General features: G+C 35.5%; 1 protein-coding gene across 2 annotated transcripts in view; it reads left to right on the top strand.

The window, feature by feature from the left end:
- The first annotated feature begins 405 nt into the window (after positions 1-405).
- The window catches only part of LOC150092606 (serine/threonine-protein phosphatase 1 regulatory subunit 10-like), a 447,296-nt gene continuing 428,785 nt past the window's right edge, over positions 406-18,916 (top strand). For both annotated transcript variants that reach the window (XM_090414736.1, XM_090414735.1), the window contains exon 1: positions 406-827. The gene's annotated coding sequence lies outside the window, so the exon portion shown is untranslated. The remainder of the gene's footprint in view (positions 828-18,916) is intronic.

Below are 18,916 nucleotides of genomic sequence, written 5' to 3'. Positions count from 1 at the left end.
GCCTCATCAATCATTTGAGCAATGTTCCATCAATATGGTATACAGTTTGTAATCTTTAAATCCCAAAATGCTCTTTTGGGATTTAAAGTTTTAACTTTCCACATTGAACTGATTTTTTTTTTTTTTTTTTTGCCCATATTGCCTGCTTATTTAAATCACCCTGCAAACTGCAAATCACACTACAGTATCAGTACTGCATCTAAATATCATAAATACTTCGTGTGAACGAAATATTTTTGAAACAAACTATTTATGCGAACAAATATAAATATATAAACCGTATTTTTATTGAAATTTTGAAATAAATGAATGTAAATTTAGAATGTGTTGTAAATAACTTAAAAATAATATATAAACACACATCCATATATATAGGTGCATCCATTCCTGCTAAGATGGGTTAGAGAGTATGATGTGTTGTCGTTTAGATATTGCTTTGTGCGTATGTTCCACAATGTTTTAGATGAGAGTTGGTGTAATGTGAATTCGTTTATTTCATATAAGAAGATTCACATACAATTTAAATATTTTACGTTCTGAATTCATGATAAATCGAGTATATGTTAAGTCCATCATATTCAGCTGCAATCCAACAACCGGAAATAGATTTAGGTTGTATAAGTGACTTGGAAGTTTTCCCGATTAGGAGTTTATTTTTTGAATCAACGTTTTTATTTAGTTTATTTATTTTTTTTAAAAAAAATCCAATTTTGTTTTGGTTTCTACTGGTAACGGGATACTTATTAGGCATCCAGGGCCATTTCTTATTTAACATCGGTTTACCTTGAATAGGATCAAAGTTATCAATACAGAAATCAGAGCAAAAGGTAGGTTGGGGTATTCAGTAATATTAATTTAAGTGGATGTAGTGTTTTCCTGAAACATTGTTTAGCTCTTTTCACAGGACAGTAGGCTGTTAATAGTTTTCGATTTTGTTCCAAAATGGCTACCGTTGTTCAGTCAAGAGTCCGCCATATTGACGTGCAGTAGTTGCATTTCGTAGTTATTGAAATACATATAATAGTTGATAATAGTTTATTAAATCCATTGGCTTAGCGTGATAAGAATTTCGAAACACGTTAAACTTTTTGGAAATGGCTCAGTAAAAGATGTTGTAGGATTTTTGTTTATTAATTTAGTTTTCTGATCGCATTTCGTTGGCTTTTAGAATTTATTAGTGTATGGACTGATTATTTCAACTCATCTAGGATAGCAAAAGTTATTTAGTAGGTAACATTTGGCATGTTTTAACATCAACAAAAAAAAACTTTCATTGCGTAACATTTATAACCTTAGGATTAGGTAATCCTAAGGTTATAAATCTAAGAATTAGTTAATCTACTTTGTCTACGGTAGAGAACGAAAATGGAACGTTTTTCATGTCTTCTGTAAGCAGAGCATAGTCTGATGGTGAGGAAAATTTTCTACCACCTAGATAGAAGACTGAAACATCAATGGTTACAGGAGGTTTAAAAATGCAGCCTGATGGTTTGAGTTAGGTATGCTATCTTTTCGCAAACCATTCCTCACTTTGAAACAATTTCAAGACCACATCATTTCACTGAAAAATCCAGACAACTAAAATCTGTGCCCAGTGTTAAGATGCATAATCAAAACCCATTTTATACCTGCGAAGAATTAGATTTTTGTTTAATCCTTTATCCAAGCATAAGCAAACAGTTTGCTTGTGAAGAAACTTCACAACTAGGCCTATTTGTATGTAAGGATTTATATTAATTGCCTTGGTATCTCATAATGCAAAGCACATTTCCATTACTAGGGTGCTTGCCGTGAAGTCAGCAACCTCTACAAGTAGAAGATCCTTCACATGTAAACTATGTTTGCTTACACTTGGATAAAGGATTTAAATAAGCTGCATTTCAAATCTGCATCTTCAGAGCACAAAGCATCATGTATATTTAATAGTCGAAATTTTCCCCTGATATCTTTGAGTTATTCAAATTTGCTTAAGTATGCAGGTTACTTTACATAGGGAGGATAAATCCAGATTAATAGTACCATGCTATGGTACATACCAGCCCTAGTGTGTTTATGCCTTGTTCATGATGTTTTTGCCATATGGCCTCATGGACAAGACACTTTGGATGCTTTTATCAAGTACATAAACAGCCAGTATTCCAAAATTCACCTCATAGTAGAAAAATAATCTAATTGTTTGCCTTTTCTTGAGCATTAGTCACCTGCTTTTCTGATGGATTAATATCTTTTTCCATTTACAGAAAGCCATCAAACACACACACACAGGAAGATACTTACATAAACAAGCACATTATCATCATCCAGGCCAACAGTATGAAATTTTAAAAATACTTATGCACATAGCAAGAGCCATTTGTTCTATTGATAGAGCTCTTTCCAAAAAAACTTAAATATTTCTGCTTTACCTTCTTGGAGAGTTGCCAAAATTTTCTATAAAATAGATAAAATATGACATAGCCCCATTCCTTCCCTCTCTAATACACAGGGACAAAAGCATTACTTTTCCTGTTCCCAGTGCCAGAGGTACATCAGAAAATATAGCCAGAGTACTAATAATACATGGCCTTTGCACTGCATTCAAACCTCATGTTAAATTAGCAACTCTGATCTGCTCTCATAAGGATAAATTTCACCTTCTCGTGCATTTTGGAGTGTATGAACTCGTGACTGTGACTTGGCCTGCTATGGGCAGACAGGAAGATCTGTTAACATCTGCCTTGAAGAACATAAAAAATACATTTGCTACCATTATTATATCAAGTCAGGACTAGCAGATTGCACTTTGGACACCCTTTCACACAGGATTAGATGGAAGAAAACTAATGTGTTATTTAGAAGTCAGTACAGATTGGAAAGATTATTTTTAGAGTCAGCCATGGCTATGAAGAATTCTTTTAACCTGAACAAATATGGTTGTATTAATTTGCCAACAATTTGGGAGACTGTTATCTTAAGATACTTTTTTTTTACAACATTAGAGGGCACCAAATTAAGACCTTAGATATTTATCTGTTACAATTTGAATTGTTTCACTAACTCATTGCATATATATGCTGCTTTGCATTCTGAAAATGCTGATGTGAAATATAAGCCAGTTAATAAAAAAATTTTTTTATAAAATTGTTTGGCGGTGTTAATATCATTAAAATAAGTTTTGAATAGCATTCAATATCTAAGCTTGTCTGTTAGATTGATTTAAACAAGAATATAATTTCTTAGCAAGTAGTTTACTTTCTAACTAAGTGTAATCGAAGCTATGTACAGTAGAACACTTTACTTGGCAGCAGTTCTTGGTGAAAACCTTGCATTTATCTGCTAAATTATTTTCCTGCTTGTTTGTCTATATACATCATGCTCATCCTGAAGGGCCAGCATATCAGTTTTATTTTTATTGTTATTACGCAACACCTCTAGGGAGTCCAACGACTCATCGAGAGAGGGCACCTACTCTACAACTCTCAACCAACTACAACTAACTGCAATTGCACCAATGCCATCTACTGCCTACCACCATCACTAGTATTTTCACTGACAATCACAAACATCCATGCCCACGACGGGATTCGAACCCACACGGATATGCTAACCACTCGGCCAACCAGGCTGGTTTGTTTGTTTTTAGTTTTGATTAACATCACATCAACATTGAATGGAGTGCGAGGTAAGTCTCTGATTTCTCTCTCATTATTGAGGAGGGTCCCGGTAATAGACCCCTCACCAAGTCTGTGTGGGGAGAATTGGATTTGATTGTCCCATGATGACTCAGTCCATCTTGGCAGTGTATATCTGCATGTATAATGCATGAGTATGAGTATTAATGAATATCTGCCTGAGTATTAATGAATGAGGAACATCACACACATCACAAGGCAAAAGATGAAAATGCAGCCTTTTGTCTGCAGAGTGGATATATTAACCACTAGGCTAGGGTTCCCAAACTTTTTGCCATCACACTTCCTTTTAGTGCATTCCTAACATATATACCTCCCCTAAAAATCCAACACAGATGAACATTGAAAACAATACAATGAACTTTATTTTTAATAAATATATAAAAAGTAATATTCAAATGAAACAAATATTTATTTATCCTAAACAATTATAAAATAATTATATAATTCTGCAAATAATTATATAAAACCATGTTACTAACTTAAGTAGTGTTTTGGAAAAGGTGGATTTATTATAACAATGTGCAACTAAGAGGTTCTTCATGCCTCTTCAACTGACTCTGTATCTCCCAAAGGGAGGTACACCTCAGTTTGGGAAACCTTGCATTAGGCCAACCAGACGCAAGTATTTGATTATATTAGCAATCCAAGAACATTGCTCTGTGAAGTGCCAGATGTTATTCTCCTCTGAGGTTCATCTCCATGTACAACCAGAAATATGCAGAAATTATTTTTATCGGCATGTCCAAAGATGGGTTTGTTAAATAAAAACTGGAGAATTTATGCTACAAAATATCAGGAAGGCTGCCAGACACAGCTATTGAATATCAGAGAATTAATGGATTCATGAGGACTGTTAAGTGACTGCCAAAGAATCTAAATCATTCTGAGTGATGATAAACTAATATATTTACTGGACACTTTGTTACAAATGACTACTGTATTTACTTAAAGATTTGAGACTCAGTGTTGCTGTGAAAGCAGCCTCTTTCAAATAGCACACCTTATTTTTCAGAAATGTAGATATTAATAATGAGACTTATCTCACTAAGGCTAAATATACGTATGATTCCCAACACACGAAGTATAAATGCCTTTAAAAATATAAAGGAAGGGGGCGGGGGAGGTTTATGTCATGTGCCAAACCCAAATGATGAATTTAGAAAAAGATTTAAAAAAATTGTTTTAAAGTTCATGATAATTATTTCACAAAGCTTTCGACACAGGTTCATTGTTGCAAAAAAACATATATTCATAATCAAGACAAGATAGTATGACTGCTCTCTAATATTTGTATGTAAAATTTACTTAAGTATAGTATTTTTGGTTTTCTTACTTGCTTTTGAGCCTACCTCTGTGAAAGTAACAACTTTACCAAATCAGTCATGACCTATAATCTTGCACTTAATCAGTGCAGAACACTTTATATTTTGTATTTTTGAATTTGATGTGGTTTAATAATTAAAATACATGTTGTTTTATATCAGTGGTTGACTCAAATTCTCATAAGTTGCCCATGTTGAATAGGCATGTCCACTCTTGCAGCAAGGTTAGAAGCTGTTTTTTCTAACTAGAAAATAGGGCTAGATGTACTTATTGTCATTTTTACTTGGTATTTTTACAATTTGGAGTGTTTTTGAAACTACTTGATGTAATCATTGGATTAAGGATGCCCGTCATCATTATTGTTTTCAGAGGCTAGATAGAAACCCATAATGTCTATAGCTCAAATGTATGAAAATTACACATTTTTAGTGAGTTCATTGATAGTTGAAATCATGACATTTGGGTTTCCAAATACCATGATTTTCACAAAGTTAATGGTGTTATTGACATAGTTGTTTAAACAAGTTCTTGCCAAGTAATGGTCCCCAAATAGTTCAAGGTGGTTAAAGATTATTCCACTATTCAAAGAATGGAATATGATAGGATTGTCTATAATGTGAAGCATTATAGACATTTTTGGTATCTGGAGTGCAGTTAATGATGATGATGATGATGATAGGAAATGAATGGATAACAGCCAGATTGGAAATTGTTTCAGCAATTTACTTTACATGATGTATGGCATAAGGAGTTGGAAGTTTTTCCAGTTGGTTATTCTATAAATTAAAGATACCAAAGAAATTATATACCTGGTTTAATCTTTTATCCAAGTGTAAGCAAACATAGTTTGCTCGTGAAGTATTTTAAGGACTATGACAATTCTTATATATAGAAGCTAATGACTTCACATCACTTGCCTTAGTATCCTATAATGCAAAGGGTCGCTACCCAGACTATTAAAGGATTAAACAAAGTATATAATTTCTTGGTATCTTTAATTTATGGCATAAGGAGAAGGCAAATACTGTGTCATTTAGATTTTGCAGTGGCATTGCATATATTATCACAGTTGGGTGGATGATACGATTGGTACTGGCAAGTTTCAGGAAGTTGTGTGAGTGTAAAAGGGGAAGGAAAGTTGTTGGAAGAGGAAGGTCATTGGTAGCATGCAATAGGCCTCTATTTTAGAACCATTATTCTTTAATCATCATCAAATTACTGACGTACCCTCAATGGATGTACAGGATATGATAGTACTACATGAAAAATTTACATCATTGCTAACTTCCTATCTACAATTTTCCTCCAAATCAGTCTGTTACTTGTCAAGACTCCAACATTATCAGATCTTATATTTCTATCGTCTAAGGCACTTTGTACCGTACCAATCCACTTATATCTTGGTCTTCTGGGTCGTTTTCCTGCCAACCTGGCAGAGAACACTTGTTTTGCTAATCTTTCCTCGCTGATTCTGTTCAAGTGATCATGCCACCTGAGATTAGCTCTGATACATTCCTCGATGCTGACAATGTCAAGTTCTTTCCTAATATCCTCTGTTTTAATATGATATTACCATTGATGCCATCTGTTCACGCCTATAATCTTTCTCAGAAAACACTTATCTGCGGTCTCTAGTCTTTGGCATACTTCTGGTCTCTAGTATGTTTAGCATATGCTAGTCTTTGTTTTACTTCTGACCCAGCTCTCAGATCCATAAGTTAAATTGGCTTGAATACTGTCAGTATTTTGGCTAATTTCTCTCTTATTCCATATAAATTTATTCAGTTGATTTCCTACCATACCAGCTTTGTTGATTCTGTTATCTATTTCCATATTTAATTTACCATCTTTGCTAAAAATCGCACCTAAATAGCTGAAATGTTTTACTTGTTCCACAGGTTCCCCATTCAAAACACAGTTGACAATTTCAACGATTCTACCTATTTTCATTGTCTTTGTCTTTTTTATTGCTGACTTTCATACCATATCTATTACAACAGTTATTCAATTTAGTCAGGGAATCTTGCAAACTTGTAGCAGATTTATTTAGAAGTATAACATCGTCTGCATAAAGCAAAGAGCTGACATTAACACCTCCAATTCTGATATCATGTTTAATACCACTTTCTTTCATAATGTGATCCATATAGATAATGAATAACAGAGGGGATAATGTACATCCTTGTCTCACACCAGATTTAACATTAAACCATCTTCTTGTACTTCCTTCAATTCTAACTGCTGACTTGCAGCTCAAATAAAGACCAAGTATTGATTGATATAATGCCCCATTGACACCATATAATGGCAGTGTATTGAATATTCTCTCTCTTGGCACCTTGTCTTGTACCTTTTTCCAGATCAACAAAACTTAAATACAGATCTTTGTTATATTCCCATGCTTTCTCAACTAATTGTCGTAAAGTGAAGATCTGATCATGACAGCCTGTATTTGGCCTGAATCCAGCTTGTTTTTCTCCAGCTTTTTCTTCCACAATTCTTCTCAAACGTTTCTCAAGTATACTAGCATAAATCTTGCCCGGATTCTCAGTAGGGAAATACCTCTGTAATTCTCGCATTCAATTTTATATCCCTTTTTATATATGGGTACTATTAGAGCTCTACTCCAATCATCAAGAATTCGTCCCTCTGTCCAGGCCTTCTGAACTATGTAGTGCAGCCACTGTAAGATTTTTATACTACCATACTTCAGCATTTCTGGTTGAATATCATCTACTCCTGATGCCTTTCCACATTTCAAGCCTTTGATGGCTTTTTCTACTTCAAGTATGGATATGTATTCCAGACTATGCCTGTTGAGTGCTTTTTACCACTGTGCAATCACTGCTTGTTTCATTTAGCAATTTTTTGAAGTAATTACTCCATACTTCAAGGATATCTTTTTCTCCTGTTTTCATGTCACCTTTATCATCTCGAACTCCTTTTACAGCACTCTTTCCTCCATTTCTAAGCTTCAACAACTTCCAGAATATCTTACCACCTTCTTGATATTTCTATGTTCTTGCCAAAGTCCCATGACTTTTGTTTAGCTAGTTTTACAGTGGTTAGCTTTCTAACATTTGTCTCTGTATTCTCTAAGAGCACAAGCTGACTTATTGGCCATGAATTTTTGATATGCTTTCTTCTTTTCCTTCACTGCCTCTTTAACTTCCCGTGTCCGCCATGGAGTTCTGATTTTTCTATCCTTGCAGACAACCTCGCCACATACCTCTCTGGCTGAATCAATTGGAGTTTTCTTCAAGGTTTGCCACTGAATCTTGGAGGTTTGGTTCTTGTTCTCAAATTCTTTCATTTTTTCCCCCAATAATCTTTGTGTATTTTAGTCTACAGTTCACATCTGAGAGCTGCTAAACTTATATTCGCTTTAAAACTTTCTTATGTGTCATTCTTTTCAATATGAAATTCAATTTTATCCTGCTCAAGACAAAATAGTGATCACTTCCAATTTCAAATCCTCTGTACACTTTGGTGTCCTGCACCAGGGAGAATACATCATTATCGACATCAACATAGTCAATGAGACTTTTCTTATTCCTTGCCTCTTCTCTCTATATGAATTTGTGCACATTTTTATGTTGGAACATGGTTTTAGTAATAACCAGTCCATGTCCTGAGCAGAAATCCAACAAGTATTTGCCATTATTATTAGCTTTGCTCTTTTCTCCAAATTTTCCCAAAATATTTTTGTATGTCTGACAATCATTTTCTACTCTGCTATTTAGATTCCTAACAAGGACCAACTTTTCCTTTTTCATTGTGTCATTTGCTTTTTCTAAATCATCAAAAAATTCCTCCACTTCTACCGCAGTAGAACCTTCTGTGGGACCATAGGCATAAATAAGTCTCATTGTCCAATTCCCCATTCTGATATTTGTCCACATCACTCTACTTGAGACTGCTTTCCATTCAAGAAGATTAGCCTCGTATTTTTTGTTGAATACTATGGCTACTCCTTCTTTTCTTTGATTGTCATTTCCTGAATATAACATTTTGTATTTATTGCTCAGAAAGATCTCGCCAGTTTTTGTCTTTTTTGTTGCAGTCACCTCTATTATGTCGATCTGGTACTTATCTAATTCTTCAGCTAGTTCCATTTTCCATTCAGGCTTCTTATGTTGATAGTACCAAACTTTAACTCTGGTAATGTTGACTTGGAGTGTGCTTTAAGATTTGTTCCAGTAGATGACTTTTTGTTGTTTGTCCAGGTTCCCTGGCTAAAACAACGGGGGTTTTGTTTATCCGGGGGAATGCCCTGAGCCAGCATGAAATTTTGTCATGTTGTACCGTCATTTTGTATATTGGTTTAAGCCAATAAGAATACAATTTGGTCAGTTAAATCCCAAATTGCCAGCCCAATATTTTTTGGCAGTTCGTTCAGTATCCAGGTAGATACCCAACACGGTGCACCATGAGGTGAGGATTGGACATTAGGTCAGAAGCCCTGGTCTCTTCTCTGCATTCCTTTAAAGGCTATGTGGAGGTCTCCTCTCAGTTATACAGCTTTGACCCTTAAGCACCGCATTATTCTTTAATTTTTATTAATAATATTAGGAAGGTTAATTGTAGAGTCACAGTTTGTAGTAATGCAGATTTTGAGGAATGGCACTAATGGGTGAAGCCCTAATGAGGTACTTCAAATATCCAGTCTATTGAAATCCAGTTGAATTTGAATAGATGCAGATCAGTAGGGTTGTCAATTCAGTGTTGCAAAGTAAAAAAAAAATCCTTAACACCTGAATCTTGATGTGATGCTATATATATTTTTTGGCAGTATATTGAAGGAACGCGATGGTAGGCAAAGATATGAAATCGAGGAAACATGTTATTGAGATTACTGCAGTGGAAAAAGATTGTCATCTATTAGAAATAAAGGATTTTCTTCTGTACAAGACATTGATCAGGCTGCTTATTTACTACTGCACTGAGATTTAGTTTTTATCTGATTTTCATGGAGAAGGGGAAATTTTGGGAAGGATCCAGAAAACATGGCTAAGATAACATTAGCATGAGGTAAGTGAATGAGGACAGATTGAAGGAATGCAAAAATTTGCAAACCGTAGTGGTATAGGATTTGGATATGATTTGGTTTATTGGAACATCGATGATAAACCATGCTGTGCCATTACGAAGGTTACAACAGTACACAAGGAGAGGATAGGAGAAGAGCAATATAATGAGATATATCATGAAGGTTTTTACCAGATTAATAGATTTTCAGAGTGAATGAGACACTAGCAGAACATGACATCATCCTTGGAAGTTATAAGGATGTTCACGGTACAGATTTTTTGCTTTGGATAGTGACGAGTGATGCATGTTGTGCAGTATAAAGCATGGTTGGCTGAAGATTACTTTTTATAATAACTTCCCACAATGATGCTTTAGACTTCATGGAAGTCTGAATAGTGAATGTACAGCATACAGAGAAATTTCTTTTAAATAAGGTAGTAAGCTGTTGAGCATTTTGAATAGTGCAGTTTGTCTACTTCATAATAAATATGAACATCATATCTTTATTTTTTAATAATTGAATTCACTCCTAGAATGCTGAACAGGCATAAATGGCATCTAGTCATTACAAAAAGATTTATTGTTTCTAATTTAGTACCTTGCAAGTTATTTGTGAAGTGAAGAACTTTTATAAAAACTCCTTAGCTTAAGTTGTTAGGTGGTTTTATATGGATCCAGGTGGCTTGGTTTTCCTTCTTGAAAATTTGTTTTCAAACACAAGTTTTTGTTTCCTTCTTGAAAATTTGTTTTCAAGAAGGAAACAGAGATGAAAACTAGTGTTTTTCATCTCACTAAACAAGCAAATCAGCCAGAAGAATATAAGAATATTCATTTAATAGTCATAATAGTTATAGACTTAGTTGCTTTGGCCATAATTTCAAACCAAATGTTTAAGTCTTTAATAAAACATTAATCGTAATCAAATTTTTGGGTGATTACTTTCAACTGATTCCTGGTTTTATGATTTTATCATTTACATTGGGTTCTTTGCTTTAACATCTTTGAGAGCTGGTAAATACTTGGCATTCCATCCAGATTGCCAACAGGAAAGAATATGGCAACCTTGGAAAATTCGTATGTGACATTCATCATAATATATGTACAGAACACAAAGCAGATTTTTTCATGGGAATGGGAAAATAGATTTACAATGCAATACATAGTCTGTATTTGAGCTGTAAATCAGCAACTAGAATTGAAGGGGGTACAGAAAGGTAGTTTGATGTTAAATCAGGTGTGTGACAAGGGTGTACATTATCTCCACTGTTATTATCATCTATATGGATCACATTATGAAGGAAAATGGTATTAAACCTTGAGGTCTTATCATTGGAAGCTACATCTCTGATGAAGTACCACACAATTAGTAAAATGATTTATTACCACATTAAAATGCTCTGAATGAGAGAGTTGAAGTTTTTGCTTAGTCAGAAAGTAAATTATACTTGAAGAAATTTTGTCTTGCTTTAAGCTTGATCCAGATGTAAGCAAACAGAATTTTGTGTGTGAAGTATCTTTACAACTAGATTACTTATCTATAGAGGCTATTGGTGTCACATTAGATTGCTTGTGAAGATACTTCATGTACCAACTTTGTTTGCTTCTGCTTGAGTAAAGGATTAAAATAAGATCATTTTTTATAATTTACTTTCTTCCTAAGCAAAAAGAAAAATTGCTCATCCAGAATATTTTAGTACAGTAGTTGATCGGTTAACGAACATAATCCGTTCAAAGACTGTTCGCTACCTGAATTGTTCGTTATTGATTTACCATAGATTTTTATGGGAATTTGATTAATTCGTTCTAGAGACCCAAAAAAATAAATAAAAAATTATATAATTTCTTACTACGTTTATTTATAATAACAATAATACATACATACACAGTCTTGCATTTTCATCAGTCATGTTTTTTTTTTCATTTGTGGGGCGTTAAAGAATCTGTCCAATGTCAATTGCTTTTCTCTGTTCTTCAGGATTTTTCAGAAGTGATTAGTAGCATTGTCATTGTAGAGATCCCCAAGCCTATTGACCTCAACCTGGTTTTGGTGCCATTCTAAGACCGTTGTTCTGACATCCTCCCACTCCTTCAAAAGATCTTTAATAGCAGATGTCGGCATTGGTCCTCTTTCGTCTTCCTCTTTTTCAGAAGAAAACACATCTCGCTGAGTTTCTTGGTGTTCTTCATTCAAGAGTTCTTGGAGTTCTTCTGTCATCAGATCATTTTCATGTTCCATTATAAGCTCTTCAATGTCATCTTCATTCATCTCCAATTCCAGATCTCTAGCAATTGTCACAATTTCATCCATAATTTCAGGGACATCATCTCTGTCTCCCTGAATGCAGGATGGACACAGCTTTTGCCAAGCAGAATTCAACTGTCGTTGAGTGACTTCTGACCACGCCTTTTGAATGAGCCGAATAGCTTTAAGAATATCAAATTTTTCTTTCCAAAACGTTTTTAATGTCATTGTTGAGGAGAACTGGCCTGCTTTAAAACACCGACGAAACAGTGCGTGAGCGTACAATTTCTTGAAACCCGCAATAACCTGATCGATTGGCTGAATCAACAAAGTGGTATTTAGAGGCAGAAACTGAACTGTCAGCCAGGGAAAGTCTTCTAGCAAATTATCTTCAAGGTCTTTTGTTGACCTGGTGCATTGTCCAATAACAGCAGTGCTTTCAATGGCAATTCATTGGTCTGAAGGTAATCCTTGATGCTTTGGGCACAAACTTGAAACAGCCATTCTTTGAAAAGAACCTGCATGACCCATGCCCTTTCATTCGATCTCCACATCACTGGCAGTCTTTCTTTAATTATGGAATTTTTGTTGATTGCTCTAGGGTTCTCAGAGTGATAGACAAGAAATGGTTTAAGCTTCATATCACCACTAGCGTTAGCTCCAAAATTAACGTCAATCTTTCTTTCATGGGTTTATGCCCAGGAATATTTTTTTTCATCTTTCGTGATGTAGATATGGTTCGGCATGCACTTCCAAAATAAACCAGTTTCATCACAATTGAAAATTTGTTGTGGACTTGTGTGTGAATTCTTGAAATTTGAGACAGAACTTCTCAGCTTCTTTATCTGCACTAGCAGGCTCACTTGCATTACCACATGTTTAATGCCAGATCTCCTTCTAAACTTTGCAAACTATCCAGTGGTAGCCTTGAATTCTATCTCCTCATGTGATGAATGTGGTTTGTTTCTTCAGTTCTTCAAAAATTTCTCTAGCCTTCTCTTGAATGATAGTCATACTAGTTACATCTCTTTTCATTTCCCTTTTTATCCAAACTGAAAGCAATCTCTCAATTTTTTCATGGATGGCACATCTTTGTTTCTCAGATGTGATTTTTGTTACTCCTTTAGCTGCTTGAGTCTTCTTGATTATATCTTTCTTAGCTAAGATTGTGCCTACTGTAGACCTGTTCAAGCCATACTGCCTAGCAACATCAGACATCTTCTGCCCACTCTCTAGCTTGGCTATTATCTCTTACTTGGTTTCTATAGTTAGCACAGTTCTTGACACTTCACTCTTTTTAGGCCCCATAATATTATCAGTTTTTTTTTTTAAATAAAAAGTTCAGAAAAGCACTTACAAAAATTCAGAGAACAGAAATCAACTAGCGCACAAAAAGGTTATGTATACAACTGTCAAAATCTCGTTCCAGAAACTGTTCATAGATAGCAGTAAAATACAGTTCTACAAAATCTTGCACACAGCATCGCTTCTTCTTGTTCGTTATTTGAATATGTGTTTGTTGTCCAAACATAAAAAATCTTTCGCGAAAGTGTTCATTGTTCGCAGTCCGAACTGTTCGTTAACCGATCACCCACTGTGTAGGGATGAATGATTTCACTAATTGTTTATGGAAAATGTTATTTCTGTGTTGATTTAGTTGTCAGTATCATTTAAAAGATCTAGTTCCCATTGATGAAGCCTTTTCTTTTCATTCGTGAATATGAGCCTGGCCCAACTTTATCTTCAGCCAGCAGAAACAAGGATGTTGACTTCATCAACAACTGGAAGAAAAATGAGAAAGTGGGATGAAATATGAAACATAGACTATAAAAGAGGAATTCTAATGTGAAAATCTTATTAGAATGGCAGAATATACCTCTTATTTTTACAAGAGGTCTTGCCAGAATTACTGAACCCTGTTCCAGCAAATATTCAAACACGTATGTGGTTCCAACACGACGAAGCACCGCCCCATTTTAGCGTGGATGTGCGGAATGCCTTGGATGCAACATTTCCAGGATGATGGATTGGTTGGGGTGGTCCCATCGCTTGACTGCCATGATCGCCCAATATCTCATGTCTGGACTTTTTCCTATGGGACCATATGAAAATCCTAATCTATGAGTCCCATCGATTTCAGTGAGGACCTGATTTGCCAGGATTTCTGCTGCCACTGTACGAGAAATGCCTGGTATTTTCATCACTGTACGCCAATCACTACGTTGAAGGTGTGAAGCCTGCATTAACGTTGGCGGTCGCTCTTTTGAGCAGTTTCTGTAATTTGTTCAATAAAATTCTTTATGTTCTGTAATTTCTGCAATTGTTTCAAATCTCCTCTGTTATTCTTATGTTTCTTCATTTCCTGACACAGTAGTTGCTAGCGCTTCACCGCTTGAGTTCGGACCATGCATTGTATGACTAAAAGTGCTTGTTCAGGAAAATCAGTTAGTTTTGCTGGCTGCAGTTGGACGTGGACACTGTTGAGGTTGGAGCTGAAACCATATACAGGGCGATTCAGAACTCTTGGGCCAAACTTTAAGGGGAGATAGAACCCAAGAGTTCTGAATCACCTTGTATATGGTTTAAGCTCCAACCTCAACAGTGTCCACTTCCATCTGCAGCAAGCAAATAAAGCTTACTGATTTTCCTGCTATAAAACAGCTTTCAACCTCTCCAAGCCCTATCCATTTAAAGTTGGTCTTTCTTCTACAGAAACCCTAGAAATAGTACAAAAGGCATATGGAAATGAGACTGAACTGATCTAATGTCCTCAGGTGATATTTGTGATTTCATGACAGAAGGTAGTTGGTGGAAGATGATCGGAGACGTGGCCTTCCCACAATGACTTGAACTCAGGAACACATTGCTGACATGGAATAATCATCGAATTGCATCATGAGTGATAGCAGAGGCTTCAAACATCCTTAAAAGTATTGTTACTTGCATTCTTAGCGAAGATTTGGGAAAAGGAAGTAGTGTGCATGTTTGTCCCACATGCCTTGACAGCTGAGCAAAGAGAAGATTGAGTCGTGTCTTATCAGGACATCGTAATTGCAGATGAAATTGCTTCCCCAAAATTATGGGAGATGAGGTTGGTGTTTTGCCTATGATCCTGAAACAAAGCAACAGAGTTCCAAATAGGTTGGTAAGACATCTCACAGACCAAAGAAATTGAGATTCCAAAGTCGCCCATCAAAATGATGTTGATACTTTTTTTTTTACTCTCGACGCATGGTGCACAAAGAATTTGTACCAAAGGGGAAAACATTGAATACAGAATTTCATAAAGAAGTTATTGTCTCCTTAAATGCATTCAGCGTGTCTGTCCCACTCCATACTGGTTGCGAGATTTTTTTTCCTGTTGCACAGTGATGTGCCTGCTGACAACTGCAAATGTGTATTACTTTTTAACACACAAAAGTATCTCATCCTTTATAACTTCTCCCTCCACCATCAGATTTATCCCTTTTGGACTATTTTCTGTTCTCCAAGTTGAAAATGAAGCCACCTTGTGTATGTTGTTGCCATCCAAAAAAGCTCTAACCGATGAACTAAAGACAATCAAACAAGTAGAATTTTCTGCAGCTCTCTGAAAACTGCTACCATTTTTACCATTATAACTTTTGTCATAAAACTTATGGATTGCACTATTTACTTTCACTCTAACATACCATGCCAGAGAGCATTCAATTTAGAATCTGACTATGATCTTCTTTGACTGAAATTTCTTTCTTGCTGTCAAATTTATTTGCTCTGTTGCTTTTCCAGTGCTACCAACAATTCTGATCTTCTTGACTTCCTCTCTGCATTGATGTCCTTGGTCAAACTTTCCCAACAGTGAGATTATCTTCCTTGGAGTCATTAATGTTCACACTTAACAATAAACAGTACCACAAGCAGAGATGCTGAGTTGTTATCATTGTTCCAGATAACCCAGACCACTCTCCAAGCACTCTGGACCTCTTCCTCACTAGTGACCCCCTTCAAGTATACTGTGAAGGTTGAATCTTCCTTAGGTAATTTAGATCACAACCTTGTATTTATCTGTTCTTGTAATGAGCAGTATCATCAATAGCCATTCCCAACCAGGGGTTGTCAGTCATCATAACAACACCAAGTGAGATGACCTCCATGACTTCTCCATCTTCTGTGCAACTAATGTTGAGGTCCCACAGGATTCTCTCTTTCCATACACCCTCATCATCATCAAATTCCTGATGAAATACTTACATCATTACTAACTTCTTATCTACAATTTTCCTCCAAATCAATCTGTTATCTGTCAAGAGTAACGTTATCAGATCTTATATTTCTATCTTCTAAGGCACTCTTTACTGTATCAATCCACCTATATCTTGGTCTTCCTCTGGGTCTTTTTTGTGCCAACCTGGCAGAGAACACTTATTTTACTAATCTTTCCTCTCGCATTCTGTTTAAGTGACCATACCACCTCAGATTAGCTCTGCTAATACATTCCTGGATGCTAACAATGTCAAGTTCTTTCCTAATATCCTCATTTTTAATATGATATTGCCATTGATGCCATCTGTTCATACTGATAATCTTTCTCAGGACTGTAATATCTACGGTCTATAGTCTTTGGTCAAGTGTTTTATTTCTAACTCGGCCCTCAGATCCATAAGTTTAAAATTGGTTTGAACATTGTCTTGTATACAGCTAATTTAATGTTTTTACTAATTTCTCTCTTATTCCATATAAATTTATTCTGTTGACTTCCTGCCTTGCTAGCTTTGTTGATTCTGTTGTCGATTTCCATGTTTAATTTACCTTCTTCACTAAAAATCGTGCTAAATAGCTGAAATATTTTACTTGTTCTATAGGTTCTCCATTCAAAATGTAGTTGATATTTTCAATATTTCTGCTTATTTTCATTGTCTTTGTCTTATTGTTCACCTTCATACCATATCTATTACAATAGTTATTCAATTTATTCAGGGAATCTTGCAGACTCGTAGCGGATTTATTTAAAAGTATGACATCATCCACATAAAGCAAAGAGTTGTTATTAACATCTTCAATTTTGATATCGTTGTACTTTCCTTTATAATGTGATCCATATAGATAATGAATAACAGAGGAGATAATGTACATCCTTGTCTCACACCAGATTTAACATTAACCCCTCTTCCTGTACTTCTTTCAATTCTAACTGCAGACTTGCAACTCAAATAAAGACAAAGTATTGCTTGAATGTCCCATTGGCACCATATAACTCTAGCGTATTGAATAGCTTCTCTCTTGGCACCTTGTCGTATGCCTTTTCCAGATCGACAAAACTTAAATACAGATCTTTGTTATATTCCCATGCTTTCTCAACTAATTGTCGTAAAGTGAAGATCTGATCTTGACAGCCTCTATTTGGCCTGAATCCAGCTTGTTCTTCCTCAATCTTCCCTTCCACAAATCTTCTCAGCTGTTTCTCAAGTATACTTGCATAAATCTCACCAGGAACACTCAGTAGAGATATATCTCTGTGATTCTCACATTTAGTTTTATTTCCCTTTTTTTCTCTTTTTTTCATACATCCTCTTCCTTCTATATATCAGTGACCTGCTCGAGTTGACCACCAATCCAATACAGTTTCACTGATGTCAGCACACTACATTCATCCTTCTTACTCAACAAACCTTTCACCACACAAACCCCACAACTTAACGAGGAAGAACCTTTACAATCGTAAATTCTTGTCTCCAAACCATTCTTCTGTGGGCTTTGTCAATTTCATTGCCAAGGTTATCTCAGAACAATTCTCTCTATTCCCACACACACCTTTGCAACATCCAGATCTCTAGACAAGATGAGATTTCTCTCCTTGGTATCACCTTAACATTAAATCTCTCTTGATGCAAACACATTATAACCATTGTCTTTTCAGTATGTAAAAAATTAGGATTCTTCTTTTACTGAAGGCATTACTTTACCTCTGAACAGCTAGTAACCCTGTGCAAATTGCATATCTGATCATCCATCAAGGTGGTGTCCCAAGAGCTCCCTAAAAATACTCAGTGTAATATGGAAGAGAGCAATCAGATTGATTAATGACCCATCTCTGACCAACTCACTCCAAATGCTTTCACCTGCATGCATTTTCCATAAATATCTCGATGGCAAATGTTCATCAGAACAAGCATCAATAATTCTTCCTCTTTTACAAACCCATAAATGTGTATCGCTGCCACCTAGCATCTTTCTATAGTCCAGTTCTGACCAACAACCAGTTTTGTCCTCTTTATTCCTACTGCTGCTACAGCACTCTGAAATAACCTTCCCTCCTATGTCTTTTCTAAGGAATACATAGGCCTTCAAATCTAATGTGAACAATTCCTCCTTACTCTGACCTCTTCCCTTACATAGTATTGATGTACTATAGATTGACCAACCACCCTCTTGTGTATGAAACATAAAACTAACATAAAAAAAAAGGTTGAAACAGGTCTGGATAGTGATCCTTCTCATAATGCATGGTAGTATCTAAAAAAGTGAAGTTGTGCATTACAGGATAATCTGGCAGTTTGTTTGAAATCAACTCAATCTTATTCAGGTTTTTTTTTTTTTCTATATGCAAGTTAGCCCACTCATGAAAATGCTTTGCATGCAAACTTTTGTTTGTTTACTTCTAAGTAAA

The sequence above is a fragment of the Typopeltis vanoorti genome, chromosome 25 (assembly GCF_054136105.1).
Source record: "Typopeltis vanoorti isolate ZY-2024b chromosome 25, IOZ_Tvanoo_1.0, whole genome shotgun sequence".
NCBI lineage: Eukaryota > Metazoa > Arthropoda > Arachnida > Uropygi > Thelyphonidae > Typopeltis > Typopeltis vanoorti.
The sequence above is the reverse complement of the archived record's forward strand: the minus strand, read 5'-3'. Positions and strand labels throughout refer to the sequence as shown.